The 15,454-nt window shown below is 42.6% G+C and overlaps 1 pseudogene; it reads left to right on the top strand.

The window, feature by feature from the left end:
* Window positions 1-10,425: 10,425 nt before the first annotated feature.
* Window positions 10,426-14,169, top strand: LOC125640397 (zona pellucida sperm-binding protein 3-like; annotated as a pseudogene).
* Window positions 14,170-15,454: the final 1,285 nt, after the last annotated feature.

A 15,454-nucleotide genomic window follows, 5' to 3' on the forward strand; every position in this document is an offset into this window, starting at 1 on the left:
ATTCATCACACAAATAGGGGGATGACCACCAAGGTAGCCCAGGAGGGGTGATGGAGGAAGGAAGGAAAATGCCACACAGCACTTTAAAAGTTTACAACTTTAAAATTTATTGAATGCCAGCCTTCTTTTTTTTGGGCAATCCTCTGTGGCGGAGTGGCTGGTTGGCCAGTGGCTCCCCCCACCGCATTCTTGGGCGTCTGGGTGTGGAGGCTATGGAACTTGGGGAGGAGGGCGGTTACACAGGGGCTGTAGTGGCAGTCTGTGCTCCAGCTGCCTTTGCTGCAGCTCAACCATACACTGGAGCATACTGGTTTGGTCCTCCAGCAGCCTCAGCATTGAATCCTGCCTCCTCTCATCACGCTGCCGCCACATTTGAGCTTCAGCCCTGTCTTCAGCCCTCCACTTACTCTCTTCAGCCCGCTACCTCTCCTCCTGGTCATTTTGTGCTTTCCTGCACTCTGACATTATTTGCCTCCACGCATTCATCTGTGCTCTGTCAGTGTGGGAGGACAGCATGAGCTCAGAGAACATTTCATCATGAGTGCGTTTTTTTTCTTTCTAATCTTCACTAGCCTCTGGGAAGGAGAAGATCCTGTGATCCTTGAAATACATACAGCTGGTGGAGAAAAAAAAAGGGACAGCGGTATTTAAAAAGACACATTTTATAAAACAGTAGCTACACTCTTTCAGGGTAAACCTTGCTGTTAACATTACATACATAGCACATATGTTTTCATTACAAGGTCGCATTTTGCCTCCCCCCACCGCGTGGCTACCCCCTCAACCCTCCCCCCTCCCCATGGCTAACAGCAGGGAACATTTCTGTTAAGCCACACGCAAACAACCCAGCAGGAACGGGCTCCTCTGAGTGTCCCCTGAAGAAAAATACCCTATTTCAACCAGGTGACCATGAATGATATCTCAGTCTCCTGAGGATAACACAGAGAGATAAAGAATGGATGTTGTTTGAACGCCAGCAAACATACACTGCAATGCTTTGTTGTACAATGATTCCGGAGTACGTGTTTCTGGCCTGGAGTGGTAAAGTGTCCTACCATGAAGGACTCAATAAGGCTGCCCTCCCCAGAAACCTTTTGCAAAGGCTTTGGGAGTACATCCAGGAGAGCCGCGAATGCCAGGGCAAAGTAATCCTTTCACATGCTTGCTTTTAAACCATGTATAGTATTTTAAAAGGTACACTCACCGGAGGTCCCTTCTCCGCCTGCCGGGTCCAGGAAGCAGCCTTGGGTGGGTTCGCGGGGTACTGGCTCCAGGTCCAGGGTGAGAAACAGTTCCTGGCTGTCGGGAAAACCGGTTTCTCCGCTTGCTTGCTGTGAGCTATCTACAACCTCATCATCATCATCATCTTCTTCGTCCCCAAAACCTGCTTCCGTGTTGCCTCCATCTCCATTGAAGGAGTCAAACAACATGGCTGGGGTAGTGGTGGCTGAACCCCCTAAAATGGCATGCAGCTCATCATAGAAGCGGCATGTTTGGGGCTCTGACCCGGAGCGGCCGTTCGCCTCTCTGGTTTTCTGGTAGGCTTGCCTCAGCTCCTTAAGTTTCACGCGGCACTGCTTCGGGTCCCTGTTATGGCCTCTGTCCTTCATGCCCTGGAAGATTTTGACAAAGGTTTTGGCATTTTGAAATCTGGAACGGAGTTCTGATAGCACGGATTCCTCTCCCCATGCAACGATCAGATCCCGTACCTCCCATTCAGTCCATGCTGGAGCTCTTTTGCGATTCTGGGACTCCATCATGGTTACCTCTGCTGATGAGCTCTGCATGGTCACCTGCAGCTTGCCACGCTGGCCAAACAGGAAATGAGATTCAAAAGTTCGCGGTTCTTTTCCTGTCTACCTGACCAGTGCATCTGAGTTGAGAGTGCTGTCCAGAGCGGTCACAATGGAGCACTCTGGGATAGCTCCTGGAGGCCAATACCGTTGAATTGTGTCCACAGTACCCCAAATTCGACCCAGCAAGGCCGATTTAAGCGCTAATCCACTTGTCAGGGGTGGAGTAAGGAAATCGATTTTAAGAGCCCTTTAAGTCGAAATAAAGGGCTTCATCGTGTGGATGGGTGCAGGTTTACATCGATTTAACACTGCTAAATTCGACCTAAAGTCCTAATGTAGACCATCCAGTTTAACCCAACCGAAGTCAATGAGGTTGTACTGATATAACTGGGAGAAGAAATTGGCCCACTGGGACTTAAATAATTTTAAATAACCACCTTGTAAATAACCACATTGTAAATAACTTGTATTTTTAAAATTCTTCACATTGTAACAATCAGAAAAGTCAAACACATGACCCTGGTCCTCAGGCCCATCTGACCTGCACGCAGGATTGGATGTCTTTCTGAAAGATATTCTCTAGTTCAATTGCACATATTTGGGCTTGAAAGACTATAAAACTGGACAGAATCCAAGGTCAGCTTACCAACTAACTGAGTTTGAAGTGGCATTTCTAGCACTACCTTCACATTCTCTGTGAAAAGAGAATAGACTAGGATTGGCTCTGAATTACCTGCAAATAAACTCAAGTCATTTTTATATAAATGAGCCTCATTAGTTTTTGGTTTTATAGTACATTTTTTGGCTTTTTAGTTTTTTTCTTCAAGCGTCACAATTGCTGCATCCTAGAAAGTGTTGCTGGGGCCCAGAGGTTTGTCAGGGAAATGTTGCAAAGCTTTCACGTAACCTTCACAACGGTCTATACGTGAGATAGTCTTTAGCTTTCCTTGTATTATACCACTTATGACTCAAGTCCTACATGGATTAACCCATGTGAATGATGCATTTCTTTGCATTTGTGGGTGAGTTTACTGAAAAAGAAAAGGTCAGAAAACTTTTCTTAGGAGATTACATGCAGAAATATTGACCTCTTTACTGTGGCACCACTCCAAAAGAGAGCATATGCAGCTTGGAAGAGGGTTACAGTCTGAAGCCAAGATTTTCAGAAGTGATTAGTGATTTGGGGGACCTCCACTTTTGGGTGTCCAACTTGAGACATCTTAAAGAACCCCCATATTCAGAAGGCGCTGAGCCCCTCCCTCTGAAAATTAGGCCCCTTTTTGATAATGACTGTTACTTAGAGCAGAAGCACATGTTATCTCTTAAAGGTAGAACTTTTTCTGTGTCCATCAGATCATGATACTAAATGTCCCTGTTGTAGGGATAACAGCATAATTGTATGGCTTGATAGCCAATACCACTTGCAGTACAGCCTAGTTTCTCCTTCAGTGAGTGGATTTTATGAGTCTGCAATGCACTAAACGTAATTGTCAGCTAATTTTCCTAAATGAACATTATGAATTCAACCGGCCGAAGCACAGCGAAATGTCATCTGCATCCCAGCTTGCAAAAGCTGACCTCACCATATACACCAAATAGCAGCACTTAGTTCTAATTGCACCTTAACTAACGATGATAAAGCATCATGTGATTCCACATAACTATCAAATGACCACATCCTAATCAGTACCTTTGAATATAAAGGATAGTTTAAAAGATTATTACATACATTAAACAGCCGATGTCAGGTCACGTCTGGCTCCAATTGCATGTTTTGTAGAAATAAGTTTTTACAAAAGCTAAGCCAGTACAAATGGTTTCACAGTGTTTGTTCTTTTTATTTCCACTGGAAATCGGTTCTTAAACAAATAAGCATTCACTGGGAGTGTTTTCCGCGTATGGCTTGAGCCTCTGAACATGCACCTGTTTAACTTTACTAACATTGCAATCCCATTGCAGTCAATGGAACTGCTCGTGTGAACCAAATTATGCATATGCATAAATATTTGTAGTACCAGGGCCTAAAACATTTTCACCTTAGTGAGTGAAAACCTCGGAGTAAAGTATCCAAGCACCCAAACTTGCTGACACTGAAAGCCATGCTTACTTTTATGCACATGAATAGTTAAAAGAATTACTCTGTATTTGCATCCATATAATTGAGAGCAGCAGTTGGGTCCAGCAAAAGTACATTGAAGTAAAACTAATCAGACTGGATAGACCGTATCCACAGCTGATAGATCATTAATAAAGTTCACAGATGTCAAAATGGGCCACATTCTCCTCTATTACACCCAGTGCACATCAGGTCTAATTATGTTGCCATTGACAGATTTCCAGCAGTGTAAAACTGGTGTAACTGGGGGCAAATCAAGCCTACTAGTCTACGTAATGTATCAATCTTCAGTAAGTATAAATACTCCTTTATCGGTTCCTTACTCTTAATGTATTCTATGTGCATTTCCCTGTAGCAGCATGTATCCGTTCAACAGATGAGTCTATTATGTATTTCATTGCATAGGATGTGTGATTTGGTAAAGTACTGTATACATTTGTAACTTTAGCTTTTAAAAAATGGGATAGTTAATATATACATACATCTTACTTAGCTACATAAATGTTTTTATTGTTTAATTATGTTTGCTCAAAGCAAGCACACTCCCATAGCAGTAGCAAGAAATTTTCTTGCAAGTTAATAAGTAGAATTGAAATCTTCTCTTCACAAGTAGGTGAGTTCTCTGGCAATCAGGCTGTTGGGGATGATGTCAAGGGAATCCACTGAAAATGCTTAGGGAGTTCACTGTCATCCTAATGGGAAGGATGGGGTGTCCTTCTGATTCAGTGGACTATGAATCAGTTGAAGAAGAAGCTTAAAAGAACCATGAGGAACGAGGTACCAGGGGGTCTGTGCCTTAGAGGAACCATCCAGTGGGTTGTGACCCAAAATCTGAAATAAAGCTATACATTATTAGGAATGGAGGGACCTTACTATAGCAGTCCTCAGAGTCTGGCACACCCAGCAGCACTCTGAAGATGCAAAAGCCAGAAGTCCTCAGCTCCCGTTCCCAAAGTCATTAGTTCTTTAAAGAAACAAAACAAAACTTAGTCCATAGGGTAGGATCTTAGAACCAAACTGCTCTAGCCCCACTAGGCTGTTCTTACAACCTCTTCAATTAAAAGAATATCACTTTGACCTTATATATGTGAAATATGGAGCTCCTGTCCATCAGCATTAAACCTCAGGCACATGTTGACTTGTCCAAAAGGTTCCTAGCATCTAATTTGTTGTGGAGAGTTCTAGGCTGGTCTACCCTTAAAACCCTATAAAACCCTTATATTGTCATAGTTATGTCAGTAAGGGATGTGAAAAACCACACTCCTGAGCAACGCAGCTATGCTAACAAAACTCCAGTATCAACACAGCTATGCTGATGAAAGAGTGCTTCTGTCGGCATCACTATCATCATTCCTATGTCAGCATTTCTATATCAGCAGAAAATCGCCTTCTGTCAGTATACACTGTGTCGCTACTCGGTGGCGATGCCAGCATAGTTATACCAACATAGTCCTAGTCACTCACCTTCCATTAAAACAAGTGGAAGTCCCAAAGCAAAAGCCGTGCATAAGTCTTTGAGAGTTTACTAGCAAGTATTCAACTTAAATATTAACTCTAAACAGAGGAAACATTTGAAACTCTTTTGTTAATGAAAAATCAACAGAAATTGCTTCTTTCCCAATAAGTTATTCTGACATGTTATAACACGCTGTAGAGCTAGGAAAGCATCATTTAATGCACTGTCATTTGTACTATGTTTTGTAACAGGTTCTATCACAGGAACTGCTCAGGATTTTAAAGTCACTGAGCCTGATCCCTACAATGTGTTAGGCAACGCAACTCCTAATAAGTTATTGAAAACAAAAGCAATTTCTATTCGTCACATATTATTGTTAAACTATTTATAGACTTGGAATTGTTGCCACCATCTTGTTTTTGGCTTCTAGAGCAACTGTATGTTGTGATGCTTTGTGGTAGCTTCCGGAAACAATGCAACATGACAAATCATACTGTAGAGTGAGGCTGCAATGGAAAGCTGGAGCATGAACGTTAACACATCACTTTTCCGGTTATGGGAATCTGAACAAAAATGAAACTACCTAAAAGTTAAGCTGCCAGAACATATTCAGAAAGTAGCAGATACAGAAGGTTGGGTGAAGAATAAAAGGATACAAACCCACTGGAAAGTGCTATGGAAGTATCGGTCCTGGCTTGCCACACAGTAACTCCCCACATAGACAAATCTTAAAGGTCTGGAAAAGGATCATGAAGAAAACCCTGGGCAAAATCCTATGCCCACTAAAGTCAATGGCAAAACTCCTGTTGATTACAATGGAGTCAGGATTTCACCTCCTATGTTTTAAATATTTGTGCTCAATGGGTTAAATAAAAAATTAATGGGTGATGGAAACAAAGGGACAGATTGTGTGTGTTTGCTTTTGGGGCAGGCAACAAGTTTGCACAGATATCCTCTTCCCCTTCTACCTCCTGCCAATGCCAGAATTCTCTATGAGAAATTATTTATAATTTTCCAAGATATTAACATAATTACTCTCAACAGTGACCTTAATTCCAGTTTTGTATTGCTTCAGACTATATTGCGAGGCATAATACACCAGCCAGATACTAATAACTATTTACAAAAGTGGATACCACTGTTACACAATGTTCAACTTGTTTCCCTGACATACATCCCTTGTTTTTCAGACATTCGAAGTAGCTTCTCCATCATTTTTAAATGTGATTAATCCAAACTTTTAGCTCATGCTCCTCAGCAGAATCCATTTGCTTTGGACACAGCCTTTCTCTGGGACATATTTGTCCCTTTCTTCTGACCATTGCATTATTTAGGTCAAGTTCCAGATACTATTGCGCTTTCTGGTTTATTAAGTTGTTACTGCTGGCAGCCTTTCAAGAACTAGCTAAAGGAAGTAGTTACACAATGGAGATATAGATTTCCTTAACTTGATTATTTCATTTTAATGACTGCCAGAAAGAGTTATCCTTTGCACTCATTTTATACCAACCTCAAAGTTAAATCACCTATTGCCTTAGTCTCTACTTTCACAAACTTTAAAGTCAAAACAGATTTCCTGCTGTTTTCTCTGAAATATACAATGGAAATGTGACATGCAACATTAAAAGAAAGGAAATGTCAAGCTGCTATATTTCGATGGCTAGTTTATTTATTCGGTAGGAAGCTGATGGCTTCTCCTAATAATATTCAAAAGCAGTTGTAGCTTCTTGTTTCCTTACAGGCAATTTCTAATTTGTAGAGTAAGAATTGAGTTTACAGTAAAAAAGAAATGTGCAGTTTTCACGGTAATTTTCAACCATAGAGAAAATTGTAGTGATCTTTCTGGAGGCTATACATAGTCCTCCTTTTATCAGCACACCATACGAATTACCCAATGGCTCCATCCTAACCCTACACAATACCTGTGCATGATCACTCAGTTTGATACATTTTACTTTTCTGTTAGATTAAAAAAAAAAACTAGCCAATCATAATTATTTATTCTTTTAAACTTGCCTGCACTGGTCCTCAACACATCCTCCTCCTGTCCAGGGCAGGATGAATGCCTCAGTGCAGCTGAGCTGTAGCTCACGAAATCTTATGCTCAAATAAATTGGTTAGTCTCTAAGGTGCCACAAGTACTCCTTTTCTTTTTGCGAATGCAGACTAACACGGCTGTTACTCTGAAACCACCATCTAAATGTAACTGACTTAGCCCAAATGCAGTCATGAAAGTCACACAAAGTTACCACTTGATTTTTGTCTCTTTGGCATAGCTGCTGTTTATTGATATCCATTCTTTTATAAGAGTTGTTGATATTTTCTCTTTTCCTGCCAACCCATAGCTATTATCATTCCTTCAGTGTTCAGTATCTCCTTCACCATGATTTGCTCTATTTTTGAGTTTTCTGCCCCACTGGGCCAGATCTTCATTTGTTTCCTTGAGAGATTTAGCCCTCCATGTGTTATTCACCATGTTGTCCTTCAGCCCATGGATTCTCCAACTGTAGATCCAATGGCATCAGAAACACTGGCCTTTTTTATGGCTAGATCAGAGAAAAGTCCTGAAACTATGGGGGTCAGTCCCCAAGCCAGTTTGTATTGTTGTTGTTGCTGCAAAATGGGGTCAGGGTATGGCAAAGGTTGAGAATTGCATTAGTTCATACTTGTCTGGCCAGCCATTAGCTTCTATTCTATCTTCTCTCAATGTCCATTTTCTTTCCCATATAGTCTGTTATAGCTAGCAATGTGTTAAAGCATCGGCAGTAGATCATTTGTGTTTCATTATGAGATGTGGTCTCCAAATTTTGCAGCAAAATCAATTCATTCAGATACTTTTGTTTTATTCACACACATTAAATGAAATCATGCACTATTTTTATTTAAGTTCAGTTTTGGAAAAATGAAACACTTGCATGCTCTTAGTCTAGCCAGCATTTCTGACTCAAAGACACCTTTGTATCTACTCTCTGAGAAACCACCCTCCAAGCTGTACATTTTAAACATTAGGGAAATCAAAGGGACTGCTCACAGAGTAAAGTACCATTCAATGTGAGTAAAGGTGGCAGAATCTGGCTCCTAGAGAGAATGTTTGTTTTGTTATTGCCCTTCTGATTCTAAGTGGTAGACACGGAGAATTATATAAATACAGAAAAGAAATGCCACCATTTTGGGATTCATATTTCAGAAATCTCTTTCTGCATTGCACAGAGTTTGTGTGACTAAAACTAAAATAACCCAATAGGAAAGAGGTTTATAATGTTACTAAGACAGAATTTCTATTGACTTCATGGCAAGTGTAATTTGTTTTTTTTTAAGTGAAGTACTATATATCCTTCTTATAAAACTTGGCTAGATTCTCAGCTAGTGTAAACCACTGTAGCTTTCCCAAAGCCAGTGAAGTTGTGCTGATTTACACTAGTGGAGAATACAGCTCCCTTTCTATAGAAGACAATAACTATGGTATGAATATACAGAAAAACAAAGAAGTAGTTCTAGACTCACACAATTTTATTGTAATAGAACTTAGCACCAGGGTAGATAATACATAAATTCCAACAAAAAGTATCATTTTGGAAGCATGCTTTGACTGATTTTCATTAGTAAGTTATAGATTCGCAACTTTGCTCTGATTGGGCAATAAAATCAGGAATAAATTATAAAGGTATGAAACTCAGCCAGCCTCAGTTGATATGTGGTCTGAATAATTATTATAAATGAAGCAGTCATGGTAAGTAGTTAGTTTCTCTCTAAGACTTGATTCACTCATGTTGTACCAACTAAGTTCCTCTTTTTCACTTTCTTTTACATTTTACTTTTATTTATTTATTATTGCTTTGCAACATAAAGGAAAGGAAAGTACTATGTGTATTATCCAGTACTAAGATAGCTCATTATTTTTCTGTGTTCAATGACAATCAGGTTGAAGTTCCTGCAATGATTGTATTGAAAAGTTCCATGTTTTCTTATGCACGTTAGGCCCCAGTCCTACATCAGGATTCATTAGCATAGACCAGGGGTATCCAATGGGTGGAATCTGGACCTTGACTATACCTTGACTAAGAAATTTGGACCTTGACAAAAATAATTGATTATCCCTGGCATAGACCCCTGCATTTTACAGAACTGTTTCAATACTAACTAGAAGGTAATGTGAAGTATAAGGGCTCAGTCTCTAGCTCTATCTAGTTACACCTGCTTGTATGCTCTGAAACATTTACTCAAGTGATTAACATTACACACTTCAATAGTATACAAGGGTCTAAATGTTTGCAGTATTAGGGTCATATGAGTATGCAGGAAAATGCATCTTCCAGCCTGTGGGGATTTAAAAAGTCATGCAGGGCAAAATGGGAGCAGCTGTCCATTATGTTTGCTAGAAAAAAGGATAGATTCAGTTAGAACCTTGCCCATTACAATTGATGACATTTATTCTCCTAATTAACCACCAACCATTAAGATTTTAATTTACAACTGAATGTACACAGCATAAAATATTTGAAAAAGCCCTTCTGATATTAAGGAGCATCATGGACTAACTACAAATGATACTTCCCATCCAAATTAAAAAAGTTTAGCAATGTGTTTCCAAGAACCCTTCAGGAATTTCCCCACACACAGATCAAGATAGGTGGGACAAGTCCTCATTACTCCCCCTACTCCAAATTCTGCTCTGGCCACTGGGAAGGGCTCTGCTTGCCTGCAGATTATTTACTACAAGCTGAGAGAAGGTCAATTAACTGACGCAGCTGTGAATGGACATGGGGTATAAAGGGATTTGGAGCAACAGCCTTTGTGTATGGTGCAATTACTCAGATTAAATAGAATAGGTGAGAGTAGGAAGCAGATGTTTCTGCGTCTGATAATTAATACAGTACATTGCTCTGACTTCTGGAATTTGTCTAGGAGCATTTTAGCAGGGTTGGAGACCTTCAAACAGAGTTAATATTTACCCAAGACAGTTCTGTGTGCTATCACCTGTTCCATCCCTTCCCTGGGCTCTAGCTAGAGCTGTGTCCTTGTGGCAACCTGTTACCTTACAATGCCAAGAGTCTCGGATGGTAATAACTGTGCACCAGGACCTCTTTGAAACAGGCCAGCTGACCAAAGCTACTGATCTGAGCCTTGGCCCAGCTGCTTGCCAGCACTCTGCCTTGAATGCTGCAGCCAACAGGGTTATCTTTCAGATGGGGCTGCATGAATGTGGCAGTGTGCTGCAGGTAAGGACTGGGTTGGCTCTCTCAAAATTAAACTGCAGGGTCAGTATCTAATGACTCCCCCTTAGCTCTGTCTAGTTGTGGATAACCAGAAAACTCTTCTAGCTTGTGTAATGCTGAAATCTATAAATCAACAGAACCTGGAGGTATTATTGGTGTGCTGCCCTAGATTGGGCAGGGTTCTCAGCACAAGTGCAATCACAGGGCGAGCGGACCCATGCAAGCTGGAACAAGAAGCGCAGTACAGACAGTCTGGTGGTCTGTGCCCTTTGTTTACTCCTCCAGAAGGTGCTGGGATTCGGCTTCTCCATCCCACCAGCTGCAAGAAGACAACAGCACTGTAGGGAGTCTAGTTGTTGTGCTACGGCGTTCTGAGTAGGGTGACCGTACATCCCATTTTGGCTGGGACAGTCCCTTTTTTAAGTCCTGTCCCGGACTGCCCGATTTCTTTTTTTCCCCCAAAAGTGGACATTTGTCCTTTTTGCTCTTCCCAACCTGATCCGTTGGCAAGTGCAAATGGGACAAATGCCCACTTTTGCCCCCCCCCAATGGAGTGCAGAGGAACATGGGGAGGGGGTTGGGTTGAGTGGTAATGCCAGGCTGCACAGGGAGGGAGGCCAGGGCTCAGGTGAGCAGCGATGCCAATCTTGTGCAGGGAGGGGGAGACATGGCTTGGGTAAATGGCTCTGGCCAGCCCTGCGTGGGGAGGGGTAGGGCTCAGGTTAGCCCCACATGGTATCCTGTTTTCCCTTTGGGAAATATGGTCACCCTAGTTCTGAGAGTGCACTGCATTGTGCTGTGACTTCAGTGTGTGACGCTGGAGTTAGATAAACACTTTAATTGGTATTAGGGGTGGTATCCACAAAGGGACTTAGGGGGGAGGCTCTTAAGATAATCAATGGGAGATGTCCAACGACTATTCCACTGTGGATAAATCATTCGATGGTCATTGGGCCAGTGAGAGACTGGCCCAAACTCTGTAGTCTGGTGGTTATGGTGTCCATCTGTCAGCATAGATAGCTACCACCTCTTGGGGAGCTGCAGTATGTCAATGGGAAAAGCCCTCTTGTCAAAATAGTTCTGTCTGCACAGGAGGCTAGGGCAGTATAACTGTCGCTTGGGGGTGTGGTGTTTCCACACCCCTTCGTGACATAGTTATACCGACGTAGGTTGGTAGCATAGACCAAGCCTCATAAGTCTGGGCTGCAGGAAGGTGCCTATCTCTGCTAGTGTTCCACAAACAAGAACCTGCTGCCTGGAGTCAAGCACCTTAAGCGTCTACAGCGTTCCTTGCAGGAACAAGTTCAACACCTGCCTTGCTTCACACACACCCTCCAGTGCTGGTGCTGCTATAGAGAGTCTCTATAGCCCAGTAGCTAGGGGTCCCATCCCTCTGCTCCAATTACTCTTTCATTACTTAACTCTCTTTTCTTCCGGTCAGGCAGAGAGGGAGAAACTGAACATGGGTTTCCCACATCCCAAGTGAGTGCTCTAACCATTGAGCTAATGGTTAAGGTTAGCATCACTGCCTGCTCCAATCGAATTTTGAATGGGACCTGATCCAGTAGGTGGCCTCTGGGCTCATCTACTGGATTTGCCCCTGCATGCAACTTAGGTGGCTGCATCCCTATCTTCCCCCTGTTTGTGAATTGCTCTGTAGCTTAAGCGGGAGATAGGTGTCCAGATAGGGAGGCAGAAATGTACACGCACCAGAATTTCCTATGGAATTTTCACAGAAGTAAGTTTAGCGTCTACAGGGTTAGGTGACAGCCAGGCAGGAGTCAGATCCCAATGGTGGTACACATGGGGGACTTAGGTGCCTATTCTGGAGTCCAGGCACATAAGTTGCTTTGTGGATCCCACTCTGCGTTTCTATCTTTCAGGAGAAACAATTTGAGCAGAAAGCAATCAAGCCAACATGGGTTCCCTTCAGGTCTATGCTAGCTGCAGAAGAGAGGCTGGGTTTTTTCTTGTATCTGATGAAAGGCAGGTGGTATGAAAAATTTGGGGACTTCCTTGGCAGTAGCCAAAATCATAGCAGCATAAGGCAGATGACATGCAAAAAAGACCCCTTACTAGGTCTCCTGAAGGCAGAGGAGTCTAGTATTTTGATGTGTAGGCGTGTGTGCACACACACTTGGGTTACCAGTTCAAGTTACTTTCTACGCAGGGGAGTTGTGAAAGCTTCTTGAGGGAGTAGCTCAGTAGGGACCAGCACTTATCCTGTAGCATGCACTGTTTCTTGCACCTACTATATCTGGCTAGAAAGCATGGGCTTTCTTCTGGAAAGAGAAGATGCTGCATCTTACAATGAGCGCTGTAGTAAATACCCCCCACTCTCCTCCTACAACACAATAATAGCGGGAAACATTCTCCCTTGATTCACCTTTGTTAATGCTAAGTGCACAGATTGTCGGGCTTTTACAGATGACTGGGCAGCTGAAAGGACCTCCAGTGGATTCCACCGGGGGGGTATGATTCACCTTCAAGCCGATGTCAGTACTGGAAGTCATGTTGTGCTGAGGCGCTTTACAGACCATTGTGTAGCTACGCTAATTCCACAGCGGGACTCCACTCTCCAATATGTGATCCACTTCAATGGGTAGGATCTCGGCGGGAGGGGCTTTCATGGCCTGACATATCTTGTAAAGAGCTAGTGAGTAGAGGATTGCTCTAACCAGGGTCTTTTTGACCTACCTATCTAGTAGATGGGAGATCAGATGACATCCTCAGCTTTCCTATCCCCATGGCCTCAGCAAGATTCCCTTCAGTTCACAGTTGACATTTTCCGGTTTGCTGGAGATACTAGAAACTTGGTAAGAACTGTTTCCTTTACTCCAAACTAGAGGCCTAGGTCCCGCAACGTTGTAGTGTTCCCTTGTCCCACTCTGACAGTTCTGATCCCTCTATTCACAGTTGCACCTAGATCTATATTACATGCCATATGGTCACTGCAGCTGACTAAGCTCCAGATTCTCTGAAGAAGGCTCCTTCAACAAAGCAACCAATACATGAGTAGACTTTTTGGGGGTGGACGAGGAGGGGAGAGGGAAATGGAAGAGCTGTTGAAAAACCAAGGTTTCTCCCTGTTAACGTTGCCATCTCTCCCACTGCAGTTGGTCACCTGTGGAAGGCACCAGGAATATCTGTAGCTGCTGTGAGACGGGGACTGTGGGTCACTTGGAGGATAATCCAGAAGATGTATCCCTCTGCATAGACCCTGGAGGAGAGATGTGTCTTCTAGTCATGGTATGTATGTCGCATGCATCTAATCAAGATACAGGGAGCATGTTTATCTTCAGAATCTGTAAAGCTTTGACTTGGTCTGACTAAGTGAATCATAAGGTCTCGCAAACATGTTCCATGGGTGAGTGGACTAACTCGTAACAAGCTCCCTAATACTGTACCTCTTTCAGTGAAGCAGCACCTACTTTCAGGGAAGCTGAGGCTGATAGTATAGTTGGACCTCTTTCTGTCCTTGATGCAGATCAACACTCCAGGAATTTTCCAGAAAACAAAACCAGAGTGACAGATGGGATTACAGGGTATGAATTTGACTGTGTGACATGGCTGCCAAACTCATGACTCAAGTCCTAACGCTGTGTTTTCTCTTAAAGTGTAGCAGAGAAGCCTCTGATGGTGCTGGGGTTGTCATTGCTTGTTGTAGCCATTGTTCTTGCCTTCCCTTTCCTGGGAATCTTTCATGTGTACAAGAAATACAGGAATTATTGGTCTCTTTCCTAGCCTGTACAATAAACAGGAAACTATATTTCAATCTCTGTGGTCAATCCAGATCTTCTAAAGGGGCAGAAGTATCCCTGTGTGATCTAATGGGCACTATGATTCAGTAGCTATCTCTTGGTTGAAGACTGTGGGTAAGAAACACCTAGACTGAAAGAAGGGATGGAAACTATCACCTTAATGATTAATTGGCACTAGCCTGGATCTCAAAGCCCAGCTCTTGCCTTCTTTGGGTAGAAAAATTCAAACAGTGTCTAGTGAATAAGTCCTTTCACCAGAACAGCTTAGCCCTACAAAGCTGTTCTCCTGGACAGTATTTCCTTTCGTATAAGAGTCCCTAATGCCCAAGAGTAGGTCTGAATGGTGTCTGTGTACATAGGAATAGAGCTGGTTGCAACACTTACAATTCAATATGTCAAAATGGGCTGGTTTGTCTAAAAGTTGGTGGGGGGAGCGTGAGAGTCTGAGCCTGGTAATTAGCACACTGGCCTAGGATGTGGGAGACCCAAGTTCAAGTCCCTGCTCTTCCAGGCTCAGGGTGATCTGGTATCTATTGGATGCCAGCAGAAAGCCAAGCACTCAGTTGATGTGTCTAACAGAAATCAGAGGATGGTCCTCTCCAAGGATTCCTGAGATCAGAGTATATAAAACCAAGGCCACCCTGTGGAACCCCAGAGTTGACTGAACCCAATAAGCTGCTGCAGAATCCAAAGTGCACCAGTCTTAGAACAGCTGTGCAGAAAGGATTCTTCCCCCATCCCAGAGTTAAAAGGATAAATGCTGAGATCTCAGTTGAAAGATTGTATTTCCCCTTCTATTCTTTAATATAAGTAACTGTAGGTTATCTTGCTAAGTCTATGCTCTCTAGTAACCATATTCTAGATTTTAACTCCTTATTAAGTCCAAGCAAATTGACCTAAGCGATTTGAACCATAACTTAAGCAAATGCTTTGGATATTCTAAAAACTTGTCCCTTTTTGACCAATCCATTCAAACAGCAGGGACCGAACCCTCAAAAGTGCCTTTAAAAACCACACTTTGGCTTCCTTTGCTTTTACTTTTGCCAGTACATCCTTCCTCCCCAGAAAAATTCTGCAAGGGTGATAAATGTGTCAGGTATTTCATTTAT

This window comes from Caretta caretta, chromosome 7 (genome assembly GCF_965140235.1).
Source record: "Caretta caretta isolate rCarCar2 chromosome 7, rCarCar1.hap1, whole genome shotgun sequence".
NCBI classification, from domain to species: domain Eukaryota; kingdom Metazoa; phylum Chordata; order Testudines; family Cheloniidae; genus Caretta; species Caretta caretta.